Raw genomic sequence first — 18,438 nt, forward strand, 5'->3', positions numbered from 1 at the left:
TGGGTAACAAAAGTAATATGCATAGGAAGACAGTTGATTTGTCTCATGGCAGCCTTGAAGTCCTTTCATATGTTGTCCTTTACTCTCCTCATGGGAATGCCGTAGAGTCTCTCTCTTCATCACCATTTGGGTGGGTGGGAAGGCCTTTTCTCTCTTCCTACCCAGACAAGCAACAAAGAATGCCATTTTCATTAATTCCGGCCTGCTCTACACCACTGAATTAGGTTGACGCAAGGCAGCTTACGTTGACCTAACTATGTAAGTGTCCACACTAAAATTTTGCTCCTGTCGACGTAACTGTCTTGCTACACCAATTTAATAACTCCACTCCAGGAGAGGCGTAGAGTCCATGCTGATGTGGTTAGGTTGACACTGTGTCAGTGTAGACACTGTGTTGCTTCCAACGACTGTTACTGGCTTTCAGAAGCTGTTCCACAATGCCCCACACTGGGCTTAAATTGCAGCAAAGGAGGTTTAGGTTGGATATTAGGAAAAACTTCCTAACTGTCAGGGTGATTAAGCACTGGAATAAATTGCCTAGGGAGGTTGTGGAATCTCCATCATTGGAGATTTTTAAGAGCAGGTTAGACAAACACCTGTCAGGGATGGTCTAGATAATACTTAGTCCTGCCATGAGTGCAGGGGACTGGACTAGATGACCTCTCAATGATTCAATGATAGTCCAGTTACTACAAGTGCTCCTGGTGAGGACGGGCACTGCCGACACAAGGCAAAAGTGATTTATTTTCTGCGGCGGCTGTATGCTGACATAACTTTGAGTTGACATAATTTTGTAGTGTAGACATACCCTCAGGGGTGCCCTGAAGCATGGTGGTGTAACTAGCATGGTTTCATGCCACAATATGGAGAGGACCTTTGAGGTAAGGTCCCCTAACATAAATCCCAGTCCTTTGAAACTCCATATTACTTTCCTCCCAATTTATCTGTAGACATACTTGGCTAAATAGGAAGGAAGGAAATAATAGGGCAGGGTGACTAGTGACTAAGTGACACTGTTCCTTTTGAGTCAGTACTGAACCAAACTGCCGCACCATATTAGCAGATGACACAGTGCTGCACAAAATAGTGTTGGCACTTCAGTAGGTGGTATTGTGTTCTTTGCATGGATATGAAGCCAGTGCCCTAGCACAGTTTCATCTCATCACTTCACTATACTTTTCTTTTTTCTGGTGGGATAGAGGAGAATTTTAGGAAAATTTCATTACATCATTATTCTTGCGTTAATAATCTGTTAAGTGTTTTAATCCCATCAGTAATTATCAGTCTGTGCATTTGTAGAATACCATCTTTTCCCCAACTTAATAAACACGCCTTTAATGTTCACCCTGCAGAGACATTACTCATGATTTGTTTTTGACTGGCTGGGTCATGTTGTAACCCTATCATTTTAGTTAAAAAGTCAACCTGAATGCACTTCAATTGGATTATGTTTGACAGATGATTGTAAAAGACCAGACTGAAGCTCTGGGTTTGGCCAAGGTAGGGCATGTCAGATCTGTGCCAGTTGTATCTTTAGAGAGACAAGGTGGGTGAGGTAATAGCTTTTATTGGACCAGGAGACAAGCTTTAGAGTTTATGCAAAGCTCTTCTTTAGGTCTTGGAAAGGTACTTAGTGTCACAGCTAAATACAAAGTGGAACAGATTGTTTAGCATAAGTAATTAGCATATGTTGCAAGAGACCATTCAAGGTGAAGTAGGTAGCCAATACCTCTGCAGTCATCAGGGCTGGCTCCAGTTTTTTTGCGCCCCCAAACCAAAACAAAAAAAAAGCTGCACCTTGTATTTATCTGTGACTATCTTTCTCAAACCTAAAGAAGAGCTCTGGGTACCTTGAAAGCTTGTCTCTCTCATCAACAGAAATTGGTCCATAAAAGATATTACCTCACCCACCTTGTCTCTCTCATATCCTGGGACCAACACCGCCACAACACCACTGCTAACAGTTGTGCTTTAGAAAGTCACAAATGCTTTGCAGAAAACCTATCCATTGGAAAGATTACTCCATGATAACATATGTTTGAGGAAAGGTTTTGTACTTTATCTGTTACGTCTCTACACAAATGGCAAATATTATAGTCATCATTCTTCCTTCTTGCCGTTTAACCCGATAGTCTCACTGGAGCCATAATTTATCGATTGCTGGGAGTGCTGTGGGAAATAGTATGAATCAACTACAGTGATGATTGAGGTAGGACTGGCTGGGTTTGAAAGCTGAGACATTGGCTGTTTCTAGGGATGCACAAGGTATTTGAGCAGCCAACTGTCTGTAAGAAAATCTTTTCAGCAGCTGGAGGATGTAACCCGAATAGCATTTCCAAATTCAGTAGGGACAAGTTTAGCACCAGCTGTGCATTTTGTGTAAGGTGATGACCACATGCCCTAGTCTGACTTTGCAGAATTGCCTGGTCTTCTCTATACAATGTGGTGTCAATGTCTGGAGGAATGTGAGCTAGATCACTCTTCACACAACATAGAGCTGCACGGATGAGAATAAAACATCTGCCTGTCTGCTCCTTGGATACTATGCTGGTAGCAAGTGGCCTCTCCCAATATAGGGTTAGATTGGGATGCCCTTACTCCACATGGAGTAAGTCCCACTGAATGCAGTGGAAGTATTCATGGAGTAAGGTGTACTATCCAAACATCAATAAGGGCATCACTATCTGGCCTGATTTTCAGAGGTTCTGAGCCTGCCCCAGCTCCCATGGATTTCAGCTGGAATTGTGGAGAGACAGCCCTTCTGTAAACCATGCCTCAGATAGGTCTCCCTGATCTCTCTCTTTTCCTCTCTCAGTGATTCTGTGGGCTAGTCAGCTGGGATCATACCTGCTGATCTTGAATGCTGTAGGAAGTAAAACAGCACATGGTCCCTCCAGATGGGTCTATATTGCTCTATAGAGTATCAGATGTTCTTGTGACATCAGCTACTTGCTGTATCTCTGTTGATGAGTATTGTGTGTGTGTGTGTGGTCACGGAAGGGGAGAGCATGGAGCGGATTCTCTCTATTGTGCAGTAATATTGTGGTTAATTGCAAAGTCTGGTTACAGCTGCTGATGTTGCTGTTCTTTAGAGTGGAAAATGGGCTCACCAAAGAAGTTACCTACACTGCATTGAAGGTCATGGTCAGGGGTTAAAGTTCAGGGGAACACAGCCCTTGCTCCCCTGTTAAAAGTACATGGGAGTTCCCCCTCTTCCTCTTGGCTTGGGAGACCATTTTTCCAACTGTAAGCAGGATCTGAATGAATTCTCCCCTGAGAGCTAGCTGGGAGTGGGAAAGACTTCAGGAGCAAACTGTATTTACATGAACACACCTACTCTGCTTAGATATCCATCAGATAGAGCAGTGTGGTTCAAAATAATCAACTTTGGCTGGTGTTGGGTGTACAAATCACTTGAGTACTGAATGCAGGGGTAGTAAAATGCTGTTACCAATGTTGTTGTCATTATTATATGAATAAAGGGGAGCAGAACTGTGCTTAACCTGACCCAAATGAGGGGGTCATCCTCAGCTGAAAGGACCTGGTTAAGCCAGGGGCTTGAATGCCAGAGCCCTGTGAAACTAAGTGGGTGGGGACAGTTGTCCCAGCCAGGAGGTGTGGACTCTCTCTAAGGGTCCCTGGTCTGGTTTAACCTGTTCCTTCCCACTGTTCAAAGAAAGAGCTAAATAGGCTTCATTAGGAGCCTCTTTGTTATGTTAAAGTGCTCAAATGAGAGCTGAAATCACTTGAAATGGGGCAGTGTTTCTGCCCAGCCTGCAAAGAATTGAAAATTACTAAGAGACTGATGTGCAGAGGTTGCAACAGAAGGTGACTGACAGCTGGTGAACGAGTGGATGGCAGGGCGCCGAGCAGAATGAGCGGCTGGCGGGGCGGCCAGGCAGCAAGGAAGTGCAAGCGAGGTGCCTTCATCCCCAGGTGGGAGGTGAACTCACACAGATACATGTCTGAATCCTGAACATGAGGTGGAAGGCATTGCCCCATGCGCTCTGGGGTGAGTGTCCTGCTCACAGTTTTATGATTATGAATCCTGCTTCTGGCATCTGGTGACTTCCCTCCTTTCATTAAAAGTTTATTTTCTACACTCAGACTCTGTTCTTGGGAGTGGGGAAGTATTGCCTCTCAGAGGTGCCCAGGGGTAGCGTGTAATTGTCCTAGGTTACTGGGTGGGGGCTCGAGCTGGTTCTGTGTGGTATTGTTGAAAAGGAACCCCTAGATATTGAACCCGGCCCTGGTTGCTGCCAGCTCCACCTGGCAGAAGGGTTACACAACTATTGCGCCCCTTCCTTCTTGGTTGCCATGGTGAGCACTCAGTCTACTGGCAGGGTTACAAAATAGCTGTTAAAACATGGCTTCGTCAGGTAATGTAAGTTGGATTGCAATGATGTCTCCAAACTGTGAAGGTACACTCCATACACACACACCCCTCCCCAGTATCAGCAGGGAGTCTGGCTATGGAATTCCTGTCCAGAAGAGGATGGGTGTCAGAGCCCTGAGAATGAGTGTGTATGTGTGCTGAGTGGGAAGATCTCACCACTTCCATGCTGGAAGAGGAAGATTTAAGGCCTGATCCGAAGCCAGCTCTGCCATTCCCCAGTAAGTAACCTGAGGGCACCTGTCTGAATGTAGCTGAAAGAGGATGTGAAAGACCAGAACAAAAGGAGCTGTAGCTTCTGTAAAGTATAGAAAGTGGCTGACCAAGAAAAGCAAGATACTGAAGTGGCTGCTTGGGCTTGTGTCCTGAGTGAGTTGGGTTAGAAAAGGACACCAGACCCTCTTTGCTAAGACATTGAATTAAGATAATTTATATGGCTATGGTGAGGTTAACAGGATTTGCAGGACTGGGCCCTTACTCTTGTGAGCATTCCCACAGACTTGTCCAAAGCTGACTCATGAGCAAGGGTTTGCAGAATCAGGAGTCTAATCTGTTACTCAACTGTGGGAGGAAAATTTCCCTTTATTGTATGAGTAGGCATTTTGGGCCCAATATGGACCGCAACATATAGCTATGGGGAGCATGGCAGACAGTGAACACACAGAAATCAATTTTCTATGGCTTCTGCACCCCTGCTGCCTGGAAATATTTTGTTGCTGAATTGGGCCCTTTATTTACTAGTTACGAATTTTATGTGCCACTTTAATAGTGTGCATTGTAACTATTTAAAGACCTGCATTAAACAGGCCCAGACATTGTGTTAACAATCTGCACGTTACGATGTATTTTTTGTAACTGCTTGTTATAGCATCAGCTATTAAGAATTTATTACTAGTGCATTTTAGACCGTGCTTTACAGTAACTTTAATTACAGCCATCTAGCGATCATTAAATAAATATTCATCAAGAGCAGGAACCCCAAGGTAAAGTGACCCAAAAGACTTTTACCTGCCAAGACCGGAGGTCAGGCCCTTAGGTGTCAATGATGCCATTGGCATTTGCAAGGAAACACAAACATTTAAAGCTGTGCAGGGAGCTGTGTTCCTCCCCTGTGCTAGGTGTTCATGAGGTCATCAGCTGGAGCATGAGAGAAACAGAGCCCTGAGGGCCTGAACTTAGCTCTTGGCAGAGGAGTGAAGGAAGCAGCATGGGCCAAATCCTGCAGTCAGTCCCCCTTCAGCCCATTGAAGACAGTTGGATTTTTGGCAGAGCAAGTACAGGAGAATGGCTGCAGGATGGCGGCCTGGAACAGAAACTGTAATGACTGCACGTGCATCCCAACAGAGCCCTGCTTCTGGGAGCTGGCTGAGCTCCCTCCATTCCCATCAACCTGAGCAGCAAAGTGAAACACTTAGGCTCTGGTACAACTTCAGATACGGTGATTATGAATGTGAAAAATCCAAAGGCTCTAGCTGGTCCAAAATGCATCTGCCATTTCTTCCGTAATGAAACCCATGCCACAGACACTCCACAGGCTCCCAGTCAGCTTCTACTCCCAAGTTTAATGCCTTGGTCCCAGTCTTCAAAGCCAGGGATGGATCAGCTGTGTTACACACTACCTTTCTTTCCACCAACCACCAGGACAGTTGCATCCCTCCGGGACAATGCCCAGGTTGAAACATGTGAGAACCAGCTAAAAATGCATTCTTGTTCCAGGGGATCTGGCTGAGGAACAAACGTCTGGAGGAGAGGAGATGAATCCAGTCTGCCCACCTTTAGGAAATGCTGCAATTGCTTCCTCTTTAATAAACCTTTCCCACCATAACCAAAACAACAGTCACAACTTCAAATCCTACCCCAGCGGAGCTTTCCATTACCTGAAAAAGGAGAGGAACCAGACACTCCTTGAAGTCTACTTTACATGGATGGTGATCAGATACTATAGTCATGAGCAGCAGCACAAAACTGCAAGATAGAAACTGTTAGTGATTCAGGGATCTCAAACATTTTCTCTGTAAAGCACTTCAGTCTGCATTAAAAGTGTGACCATGAACAACAACTGTCCTGCCCAGCTCAGATGCTGGTATTTCAAATGAAGAAAAATGGAGAGGTGCTTTTCATAGGTTTGCTCACAGCTATAGTCTATAGTTCATGCCCTTCACCCAAACTGGCCTTACAGACAAACTTTAAGTGGTATTTAGGAAGACAGACTTCAGTGGGAGGTTTGGTTTGTGGGGACAGGAGAGGTATATGCTGCCATTTTAAGTTTAAAACCCAGAGATTTACTTGCTTTGCTGCTCTGCTCCAAGTTTTCTGTCGCTCTCTGTTTTGGATTGTGATAAAAATGATAATATGGCCCCTATGTGGGCTGCCACATTGTTGCATTAGATCTCTAGACTACAATTAAGGTATGTCTACACTACCCGCTGGATCGGTGGGCAGTGATCGATCCAGCGGGGGTCAATTTATTGCGTCTAGTCTAGATGCGATAAATCGACCCCCGAGTGCTCTCCCATCGACTCCTGTACTCCACCGCCGCAAGAGGCACAGGCAGAGTCAATGGGAGTGGCAGCTGTTGACTCACCGCAGTGAAGACACCGCGGTGAGTAGGTCTAAGTACGTAGACTTCAGTTACGTTCTTCACGTAGCTGAAGTTGCGTAACTTAGATCAACCCCCATCCCCCTCCCCCAGTGTAGACCAGGCCTAAGTAATCTCAGAGAATTTCATAGGACTATTGACTTCTCTTTCAGGAAAAATGCCTGGGTGCTGTGAGGATATGTGCACTGTTTCTTTAAATCTGTAGGAGGTCATGATAGTAAATGCCTGCCTGAGTCCTACCTACCCTACAACTTCTTCTACCATTGGATTAATGCCAATGGTGAATTATGTGCAATAGGCTTATTGAGGTGAACTCAAGCTCTGTTAGAATTGGGGGAGCCTCAGTTTTCACTGTTTGATAAGGCAAATCATCCCTTGTCCCATGTGACATTTTATGCATTGGAGCCAGAGTGGCTGGAGCCTGGAAAGGTTGAGAGTTTTGGTTTGGAATTCCTGCTCCAATTCCATCCCCTTGAACTTTGGGAAATTTGCATCCAGATCCAAATGTCATGGCTAGTACATCCTCCTAGTATGGACTCCAACCATCCAAACGTGGAGAAGATTTGGATCTCAGTTCATTGAGGCTCACCTCTAATTTAGATAGTCCCCCAAACATAGGATGCTTATCTCATCGAGCCAAATTATTTGAGACTATACAATTCATTTAGAACATTTTCTCTTCCCACTTCAAGACTTCTACTTGAAGTGATGCTTGATCAAATTTGGCTCTTCCTGTAGATAGGGGTAAATTTTGGAAGTAGGATTCTGAACCTGCCTCCTGTATGCAGGTTTTACGCGGGCGTAACTATAGTGACTCTGGTGGCATTGTTCCTGATTTGCACAAGCATTAATGATCTGGATGGTGGGATGAATTGCACCCTCAGCAAGGGGAGAGGTAGATATGCTGGAGGGTAGGGATAGGGTCCAGAGTGACCTTGACAAATTGGAGGATTGGGCCAAAGAAATCTGATGAGGTTCAACAAGGACAAGTGCAGAGTCCTGCACTTACGAAGGAAGAATCCCATGCAGTGCTACAGGCTGGGGACTGACTGGCTAAGCGGCAGTTCAGCAGAAAAGGCCTGGGGATTACAGTGGATGAGAAGCTAGATATGAGTTAACAGTGTGCCCTTGTTGCCAAGAAGGCTAATGGCATATTGGGCTGTGTGACAGGGTGCAAAGCAGAAAGCTGCTTAGCCAACCCTCTGTCACTCCAGCTCCAATTAAGGGAGGTGAATTGGAGCTGGGTAGATCACCTGGCCCTGACTGGGGAACCTGGAACAGCTGCTGCCTCATCAGGCTGGGGCTGGATAAAAGCCCCAGGGAAAGGAAGCCAGGGAGGAGCTGGGAAGAGGGGAAGTTGCACTAAGGGAAAACAGGGAGGAGTAGCTTGTCCCCTCTCTCCTGCTGGTAGAGAAGCAGAAAAGGATTGTGTGTATTGTGGTGAAAAGGTGGTGGGAACGCTACTTGTAAAATAAAGCACCAGGTGAGCACTGCAACAAAAGACTCTGAGTGACTTTCTCAGCCCAGCAGGGGCAGGAGCCAGGTGGGCTTAGCAGGGACCCCGCTACAGGATGCATTAGTAGGAGCATTGCCAGCAGATGGAGTGAAGTGATAATTCCCCTCTATTCGGCACTGTGAGGCCACATCTGGAGTATTGCGTCCAGTTTTGTGCCCCCACTACAGAAAGGATGTGGACAAATTGGAGAGAGTCCAGCAGAGGGCCACAAAAATGCTTAGGGGGTTGGGGCACATGACTTACGAGGAGAGGCTGAGGGAACTGGGGTTATTTAGTCTGCAGAAGAGAAGAGTGAGGGGGGATTTGATAGCAGCCTTCAACTACCTGAAGGGGTGTTCCAAAGAGGATGGAGCTAGGCTGTTCTCAGTGGTGGCAGATGACAGAATAAGGAGCAGTGGTCTCAAGTTGTAGTGGGGGAGGTCTAGGTTGGATATTAGAAAAAACTAGGAGTGTGGTGAAGCACTGGAATGGGTTACCTAGGGAGGTGGTGGAATCTCCATCCTTAGATTTTTTTTAAGGCCCAGCTTGACAAAGCCCTGGCTGCGATGATTTAGTTGGGGTTGGTCCTGCTTTGAGCAGGGAGTTGGACTGGATGACCTCCTGAGGTCTCTTCCAAACTTAATCTTCTATGATTCTATGAGCAGGGGCAAAATCAGGCCCTTGCTACATTCCAAAGTGATTCTTTCATCCTGTGGGTTACAGTCTAATGATCACGATGCCAGAATAAATCTCCATTGGCCTCCTATAGGGAATACAACTGCCCTTGCCTGGTAGAAGAAATATGTGTCACTTTGATTTTGTTTTGGACTGTAAGTGACCAGATGGCTTCATTTCACTTATATCAATAGTTCTCTCAACCTTTTTCATATCAGGACTGCCCCTAGGTGTCTCACTCTCATCTAAATGGGACCTCCCACTGTCCCAGTTAGCAAGTGTTGTGACCACTGGTTGTTTGCTCACATGATGTTTATTTGCATCTCCGCTGGGGGTTGTGGCCCTCAGTTGGAGAACCCATGATTTACACCATCTTATTAGCATACAGTGTTTGTTTTGGGTACTCTTGCAGAGAAGCACAAATTTTGGATTATTCACAGCTGATTTGGGCTGATTTCTTCCAAGCAGGTACAGAAATGAAAAGGTAACTGATGGTGATGTGAGTTAAATGCCAGTGTGATGGCTGTGCAGGAAAGGGGTTTGTTAGGATCTTATCCCCACCAGGTAAATTCTCATAGCAAAAAAACATTCTCTCTTTAGCAGCTGCTGCTGGCGTTTGGGATGACTGTCATACCCAAAGGAACTTCTAAAAGCATGTCATGCTGACCCACCAGGCATAAAGCCTTCTGCTATTTAACATACAGGCTTCTTTTCGAGAGCTGTCAACCTGGACATCTTGTCACCACAGCGAGCAGGTCTGACTACAGTTAGCTAGATGACAGAAGGACTAAATGCGGCTGCTTCCTGTCCCTCATCCACTCCTCTCACCCATTGCTAGGTTTACACCCTTGTTCCTTTTCTCAGTCTACCCACTTTTCCAGATTGGCTCAGCTGATCTCTGTCCCAAATAGTCTGAAACAGAATGATGTTTATTACTTTTATTGCCAGAGCCTTATCGTGCTAGGCATTGTACAAAACCACAACTATAATCCACACCTACTCCGTGTGGGGCTCTGTTCCCCTCTAGTGGTGGCCGGGCCATATATATAGGTCGATGAGCCTGTTCTATCTTTTAGCTCAGGCTGTAAAGGTTTGTGGTTTAAGATCCAGAGGTCCCAGGTTCAATCCCATTACTTGTAAAGAGACAACACTTGCCCCAAAGAATTTACTGACAAAGTACTTATTTAGCAGATATAAAGTGAGGCTCTTCTCTCCTGTATTAGCTCTAAAGTGCTTCCCCATTTAAACTGCCGAAAAAGAAGGGGTTAACTTTCCTGTCTATAAAGGTCATTGCTAGCAGGTTGCTTCCTGCCATGTCTGTTTCTTTAGGGCTAGCTGTAGTGTTGCTGCCTCTGTTCCTGACCCATAGCCTTTGCTGTAAGTTGTGGTGTACCAGTAGCTCTGTGCTACGAGCTTCAGGAAAGCGATGACTTGGGTATCTCTATGTTTATACAGAAGGGAGGCTTTTACATTTAGTGAGGGAGTAGGAGGAATGAAGGGAAATGGCAGGAGGTTGACAGTGAATATATTAAGAACTGGCATTTTATGGCAGTCTGAGTCATTACTAAATTTAGCCTGTGACACAGGCATTAATATCCCCATTTTACAGATGGGGAAACTGAGGCAATGAGCAGTTATGTGACCGCAGGTTATTAGCTTAGCTGGGGCAGAGCTATGCAAAATGTTGGTAGTGAAACCCGAATCCAGGCAAAGTCCAAAACTTGGGACAGATTTGCCCAAAGCTACATCTGTCTCCCAGGGAATCTGGGCCAGTCTAGGGTCTGAGGCACAAAGTGGGGAAAAATTAGTGTTTCTGCATGATCCCCACTCCAAAATGATGCTTTGGGCTGAGTGTTGTTTTGAGTTTTGGGGTTCACTTGACCTGAAGTTCAGAAAGAAATTCAGGATGTGCAAACCCAAATCAAGGAAGATGTGACTCCTTGAGTACTGAAATATCACAGCTCCAAATGCTGCTCTCCAGGACTCCTGGCTCCTTCCGAGACGAAACTGGGGAAACTTGTACATTCCCTGATGCTGCTGCTATGGGATCCCCATCATATAGTAGGCATGTGCCTGCATTAAATGCCGTGCCTGCCTCTGAATTTTGATTTCTCAGTGGCTCTTCACCTCTTTACCCACTAATCCGAACAGCATGACTGCCTCTTGCAAAGGCCAAGATTCAGCATATCAGAGCCTTCAGAAGTGCGGCTTCAGCAGCATGTTCCTTCCACCAGTCTCTTTTGGCAAAGAGATGAGCCGTGCCACTTGTAACAACATCCTGTCTTTTAGGTTTCCGGCTGGATAATAGGCAAAGGTTGACACCTCCCTGCCCATTGCGAAGTAGACACAGAAAAGGAGAGAGGAATGGAAATCCTCCCACGATGGGAGACTTACAACAGACCGAAGCAATTCAGCTGTTTTGTTTTATTCCCACAGTAAGGCCACAAGCCACCTGTTAAATCAGGTTTGTGAGCTAAAGCTTATTGGAATTTGAGATGCTTCAGTCTTGGTGCTCGGGTATGGATCAATAAAGGCTTCTCCGATAACAGTGACAAAATGCATGTGCTACCCATGCAATCCCAGGTGCCCCTCATAAATCATTAAAATACTGGCCTGTTATAATCAGACCCCTGGGTACGGAGTAATGCACCATTTGAGAACTAAAATTAATAAAGTAAATTAGTACAAAGGTCAAACTGAGCTTGAACAGACTAGGACTTGCTGGCTCATCCTCTCACAGTCTAAAAAATACAGTGGAAATAAATGAAATCCCAATCACGTAAGCCATCATTGTAAAATCTCACTGTTAAGCCAGCTGTAGTGAAGACAAACAGGAACTGATCAGATTTTGCCTCGTGGGTGACTTTCATCCCAGCATTTGTGCTAGTTTTCTGGATTCAAAATATGTCTGTTGTTTTGGATCAGCCTAAGTATAGATTAATCCTTACCACATTTCTAAAATAACTAACCATTCAAGATAAAAATGATCCAAAACATAACACACGTTGCAAGCAAAAAAGAGAAAAGAACAAGATTTACCCTGGAAAGGAATGGTATCTATACAAAGAGCAGTATGAGGAACTAGTTAACCATTAAAAAAAAAAGAGAGGCACAATTAGAGGGCAATGTATTAGCTAATGTGATTGTGTTCCACTGTATTCTATTGGATGCAATGGCCAACTTTATGAAGGGCATGTCTCCCTCTAGTGGCTGGAGGCCTAAGGAGGCTATAATCACTAATGCTGCTTTAGCTGAAGGAGATGCTCCTTAAACTCAAATGGTAAGGAGCTCTTTTTTTTGGAGCAAAAGGATCTGAATTCCATCTACACTTACAGCATTGTATGAGAGTGAATGTTATGGGATATAAATGGTCTAAGTGACCTTAGTGTGTGGTTTGACTGAAAGCGAGGTTTATGTGGTTACAGAATGATCCCAAAGACTATCTTCTAACTGTTGTGCTCCCATCTGTCTGTATCCACTTGTTGTTGTTTTGTCTTGACTTTATATTTGGGTAATAAGTTCTTGGGGGTGAGGACCATTAAATACAGTGCCTAGCAATACATATACTTAATAATAACTGGATCCCCTTCATCCCATGTGACACTCTAACATTTGGAGGAGGCAGGGTTTTAAAACTATTTAAAAAAACAGTTGGGCACTGAGAATCCTCTCCTGTTTTTTTTTTTTTCCTAGTGTTATCCTTTTAGTGGTGCTCTGCGTGGGTTCTCCTCAAGCTTCAGTTCTATTTGTGCCATCTATCCCTGAGGCTTCCTTTGCAACAACCGCCCTTCAGTCACAGAGGACTGGGTGCAGCTTTGTTCTGAGCCTACTGAGACTGCTGTTGGACTGGCTACAGGCATTATAGCAAAGACATGTCAGCTGCTTATTGTGGTGTATTGAAAACTATGTTAAAATGACACTATCACTTTAAGAGTCGGGGGCTTCCTGGTCCTGCTAACAGCCTAGGGGGCTCTATAGGGAAGTGTGTGATCTGGTTCTTAGCAGGCAGTCTGCAAAGAGCCAGGCTAGAGCCAGGGCCGGCTCCAGGCACCAGCTTAACAAGCAGGTACTTGGGGCGGCCAAGGGAGAGGGGCGGCACCTGCTGCAATTCGGGGGCGGCAGGTCCCTCACTCCCTCTAGCAGCAAAGGACCTGCCGCTGAACTGCCGCCGCCGATCGCGGCTTTTTTTTTTTTTTTTCCCAATTGCCGCCGCTGATCGCGGCTTTTTTTTGTTTTGTTTTGTTTGGCTGCTTGGGGCAGCAGAAATGCTGGAGCCAGCCCTGGCTAGAGCAAGGTGGCTTGAGTTGTGCCTTAGGGAGCAGCCTGCTTTATCTCTGACTGTTTGTTGGTTCTTGTGTGCTAGGGTTTTGCATTTTAAGAAATAAAGTAGTGTCATTGCAATCTTTCAGGGAGAGTATTTGAGTATTGTTTTTTGTTTCTAACTCTTTGGGTAAACCATGAATTTATCCAATCTTGGATCTCACCATTGTGCCTTCTCAAGGCTCCCAACCTGAGGCACCAGAGAAAGGTCCGAGGAATTGGCCCAGGATCTTTTTCACAGCAGAGCACAGCCCTGAACAAGAGGGTCACTAGACCAAGCCTATTGCTTCCATTGCAAAGCAGTGAAAAAAGTAATCATGAAATGTTAGCAATTAATAATAAATCAAGTAAGAACTAGGTTATTAATCTGGTGAGAAAGAGAAGGGCCTGGTGGGTCTGCCCACGTGGGGGCCAAAGGGTCTAAAGTCAGGACTGGACTTGTTCTAAACTCCTGGGACAATCAAGTTATGGTACTGTACTTGCTGGGCAGAGCTCCAAGGACAATCAAGGTATGGTTCTGTACTTGCTGGGAAAATCTGGCTCTCAGTGACACGAATGTAATCCTACTGAAGCCAATGGGGTTGCACTGCTAGGGTGTAACAGCTGTACATATGTATAAATAGATTAGATATATCAATATCTTAAATGGAACAAAGTTGATAAAAGATGTATTTAATTTCCAACTAAAGCATACAATCATCACTTGATTTGGATTGTTTTTAAACTGGGGAAAATATTGGAATGAGAAAGGAAAGTCAATTATCTCATTCATCAATATATGCTAGAGGTAGAGTTGTAGCACAGCCTCATTTGGGGACTTCATGTAGATCCATAGGTTAACAGTGATATTCAGACCAACTTAATTTGCTCACAGGACAAAGGATCGCCTTTTTTGGCTGTGTGGTTTTGTATCTTTGTGGTGAATAAAATAAGGAAGAATTTGAACCTCCCTGGTCAAATTGCCCCTGTCCCCCAGCTAGTACTCTGTAGTGTGAGCATTGGGGATGAACTGAAGTCTTGCAGAGAATCTACAAGTAGTAGTGTGAATCTTTCATAATGAATCCCAAAGCCACATGAAATCTCCAGGAGACAGACAATGGAATATTAGGGATTTCCTTAACAGTCTGAATCTTGGACCTGATTTGCCCCCTCTCTCCCCCTCCTCCCCAAAAAAAGCATTTTTAGACAAGCTTGGGTCAATGTTATGATATCTAGAACAAACCACTGTTGGATGGGAAACAACTTTCCTGACCCACAAGAGTTTTCAGGATATCAAAAAACTTTCCAGGACCAAATCAGAAGAAGTCAAAATCTTGAAAATTTTTGTAAATGGATAATCCAAAAACTTAAGTGGGCCAACTGACACTTTTCATTTCAATAACCTGTAAAAATTACATTTTGATTGAGCCTTTTTTATTTTAACTTTTTTTAACTATAAATAATTAAAATTTCTAAACAAAAAGCTATTTTAAACCAGCAAATGAAAATTTTCTTTTAAAAAAATGTCAACACAGGATATTTTAACAGTTTCAAACTTCTCTTTTCAATTTTTTTTCCAAATCGGAGATTCATTGAAACTGACCCTTTCTAAACAAAAACTGTTTGCTGAAAAATCAATGTTTTCTGATGAAAAAATGTTGTGTCTGAAAATTCTGGACTAGATCTAGACCAACTCATAGGAAACTCAGTGGCTTATGACCCCCGAACTACATGAAAATTGGCAGTTTTGGCTGTGTTTTGTTCTGAGTTTGGGGGCTACTTTTTTTTCTTTCGTATGGCTGGTGTAGAGCAGCAACTACAATTTCACCTGAAGTTGATCAAGCCAAATGGCTACATCAGGAGTAGCAGAATTTTTTGCAGTGACACCTCCTTCATATTTATAAATTGGGCAGTAGGTAATGATATGTTCAATGGTCTGTCATGGGGAACCACACTCAGACACTGGGGAGTCCTTGATTTTCCATTTGAGCATTAGATATCTGAATCTACTATGGTTGGTTTGAATTCAGTTCAGAGTTGACCAAGATGACCGTGGAAGGTCAAACCCAGGAACCTTCTATGTGGGATCTGGCAAGAGGTGCTTATTTTTTAAGTCTTGCTTAGCCCAATCTGCTTCCCAAGCCGCCTCCTGATCATACCCTGATTGCATGAGGCTAAATGAATGTTCCCACAAAGGCTTGCAGGACTTAAGATGTTGCAGGGGGGCATTGTAAGGTCTTGGTGAATAGGAAGACCTCTGTTTTCCTGGATTCACTGAGCTTCGCGGAATGTTGCAGCAGTTCGGCGTATTGGTGGGGGAGCAATATTAGACAGGACAGGTAGCCATAGTGTTGGAGTCGATTTAAGGGTTCCCGTGATGCACCAGATCACTCTATTCAGCTGGGTAGTCACAAATTGTGTGTGGCTGCATCTGCTCCATACTGGTTCACAATGTTCTGCTACTGAATATACAAGTCCTTTTGCAGATGTTCTCAGAACTAATGCTGATGCACCCCAGGTTGTACCTGCTAGTTTCTGGATTATGCTGGCTCTTGTTTTTATCTTTGCAGCTACCTTCTCAAAATGATCATGGAAGAAGAGGGTGCGGTCGAGTTTCACTCCAAGATATGTTGGAGTGTAATCGTGTTGCACATTTTTACCACAGAAAGCTACTTTCAGTGTGTTTTTGGCACTCCTATTATCAAGATGAAATGTGCTTACTATTGTTTTTCCAGGATTTGGTTTGAGCCTCCATTTCCGGAAATATTGTTCCATATTTTGGAGATCCTAAGTTAATGCTTTCTCAATGTCATGGAGGTTTGATGCTTGGATTGTCATGGCAAGATCATCTGCATATCCAAATTTTCGTGATTTAGTTGGAGGCATGTCACTTATGTAAATATTTAAAAGGGTTGGCGCAAGTACAGAGCCTTGTGGTAGCCCATTGTTTGATATGGGGTGAGCTGGTCTTATTACCCAGGTACATCCATAGGCGTCTGTTACTCAGCATGGTCCACAGTAGGCCAAGTGTTTGGTAGCAAGGTATAATTTTAACAAGTTTCAGCATTGGGCCCTTAATCCATACAGTATCCTATGCAGATGACAGGTCAAAAAATACTGCGCCAGTCTTTAGGTTTTTTTATAGCCAGCCTCAATGTGAGTTGTGAGTGCCAGAACTTGGTCACAACAACTACATTTTGGCTGGAAGCCTGCCTGTTCGACAGGGATAATTGGCTCAGTAAAAGGGTGTATTCTTTTGAGGGTGATACGTTCAAGAAGTTTATAGGTTGTACACTATAGAGAAATTGGCCTATAGCTTGGGGCTACTAGGAAGATGAAACTCAGCAAATGTGGGTCTCTCACAAACTGACACCAGAAAACAAAATGTTTGTATGGACCCCTGAGAACTAAACCACTGGGAATCAGACAAGCTCTGTGCACAGTCCTTTTGCCCACAGGTGAGAGTGCTCATCAATGAAACCACAGAGATGCTTTAGAAAGACAGCATGACATATCTTGGTCTCAGATACAATTTGCCCTGAAGTTGATGAGAGTTGTGCATGTGTATCTGAGGGCAGAATATAGCCTGTAGAATGGAAAACAGATGTAATGTGAGTAACTTTCATGCTATACTATGATGGTCTGAATTGTTTCCATTATTTCGGGTTAAGTAATTCCCCACTATCCAACTCTAAAGTGCAGGCACTGCTGACTTTATAGGCCCCAGGGAGAGGAAGCAAACTAGTCTTTCATTCTTTCCCCAACCTTACTGCTCATATTTGCTTTCAGTGAATAACTCTTCAAATCCTTAATAATATTTCATTCCGATAAAAGATATTTACTGGGGGGAAGGGGTGTTGTGGCAGTGGTAAGGCTGTGTTTATTATTGTAGAAACAGCACATGACTAGCTTCACAGTAAGGAGAAGCCAGGAACACAGAGCACTGCAAATCTATCAGAGCAACAGCATGTTTTCCACCTGTTGAGGCAGAGATCACAATACAACAGATGCACATAATAATTACCTGCACCTCAAAGGCAGCTCCAGGTCCTGCAACTTCTGCTCCCTGCCTAGCAGACAGCAGGAGAATGGAATCACAAAACAGGGGCATTGAGTAAGTAGAGTGGATATTGCTCCTGAAAGAAAGGAGAGCAGCCACACTAAAGAGAAACCTTAAGGTGGAAGATGTGAAAGAAAGATCAGAGAGAGCATGAAGCTAAGAGAAGAGGGGAGGAGTGTAGCATTGGAGCCTCAGCAGCCAGCTCTATTTTTAAAGGGACAATCATGTTTTTTACACACACGTTTTACAGACTGCCCTTTTTACTTTAATAACCTCATAGATAATTAAAAACAGAAACAAACATGCTCTACAAATCTGTTAGGACCCATTTCCCTCTCTGCAATTGCCCCATGATGACTGGTCAGATTGGGTGTGTGTGGCCTCCATGGAAAAAGCCACAGGAGCAGAAGGTGAGGACTGAGGCCAAAGCTATCCGCAACAAGACCCAGTTCCTCTTTGCCTGCTGTGGCCCCTGGCAGTCCAGCTGCATTGGGCTGTGCTACCAGGCACTCCCTCATCTGTGGGTGCCCTGGGAAACCTGGTGGGGGTAAAGGGAAGGGTAACATAAAGGTAAACCAGCTTCAGGTTCTAAGAGTAAATTGCATGGAGCTAGAAGGGGAATGATTTGTATCGCCCTGGTTCTGCCATTGGCTTAGTCTCCTCCTCCTACCCCTATGTGGTCTGCATGGAGAGAGCTCTGCAAGGCCTGAGTGGCGCAGGGTGGCCAATACCACAGACATGATAGAGTTCCCTTCTACATGAAGGGGGTAGATCTCTATATAAAGGAGCCTGCCATGCATAGATCGGGAGCAAGAGGGATGATCTTCCCCCATGATTTTATCTTGACAGAAGCAGATGATGAGCCCTGTGTGCTGAGTTGGAGTTTTCCTTTAAATTCTTACATAGTGAGGACCATG

The 18,438-nt window shown here is 44.5% G+C and overlaps 1 protein-coding gene across 4 annotated transcripts in view; it reads right to left on the bottom strand.

The window, feature by feature from the left end:
• The window catches only part of LOC128840783 (dual specificity phosphatase 29-like), an 87,041-nt gene that overhangs the window by 67,720 nt on the left and 883 nt on the right, over positions 1 to 18,438 (bottom strand). Inside the window, exons 1-2 of one of the 4 annotated variants that reach the window (XM_054035188.1) lie at positions 17,486 to 17,593; positions 6,271 to 6,358 (exon numbers count right to left, since the gene is read on the bottom strand). The exons of 2 other annotated variants lie outside the window; for them this stretch is intronic. The gene's annotated coding sequence lies outside the window, so the exon portion shown is untranslated. Of the gene's footprint in view, positions 1 to 6,270; positions 6,359 to 17,485; positions 17,594 to 18,438 lie in introns of those variants that run through there. One more of the 4 variants, XM_054035187.1, reaches the window with a different exon arrangement.

This window comes from Malaclemys terrapin, chromosome 7 (assembly GCF_027887155.1).
Source record: "Malaclemys terrapin pileata isolate rMalTer1 chromosome 7, rMalTer1.hap1, whole genome shotgun sequence".
NCBI lineage: Eukaryota > Metazoa > Chordata > Testudines > Emydidae > Malaclemys > Malaclemys terrapin.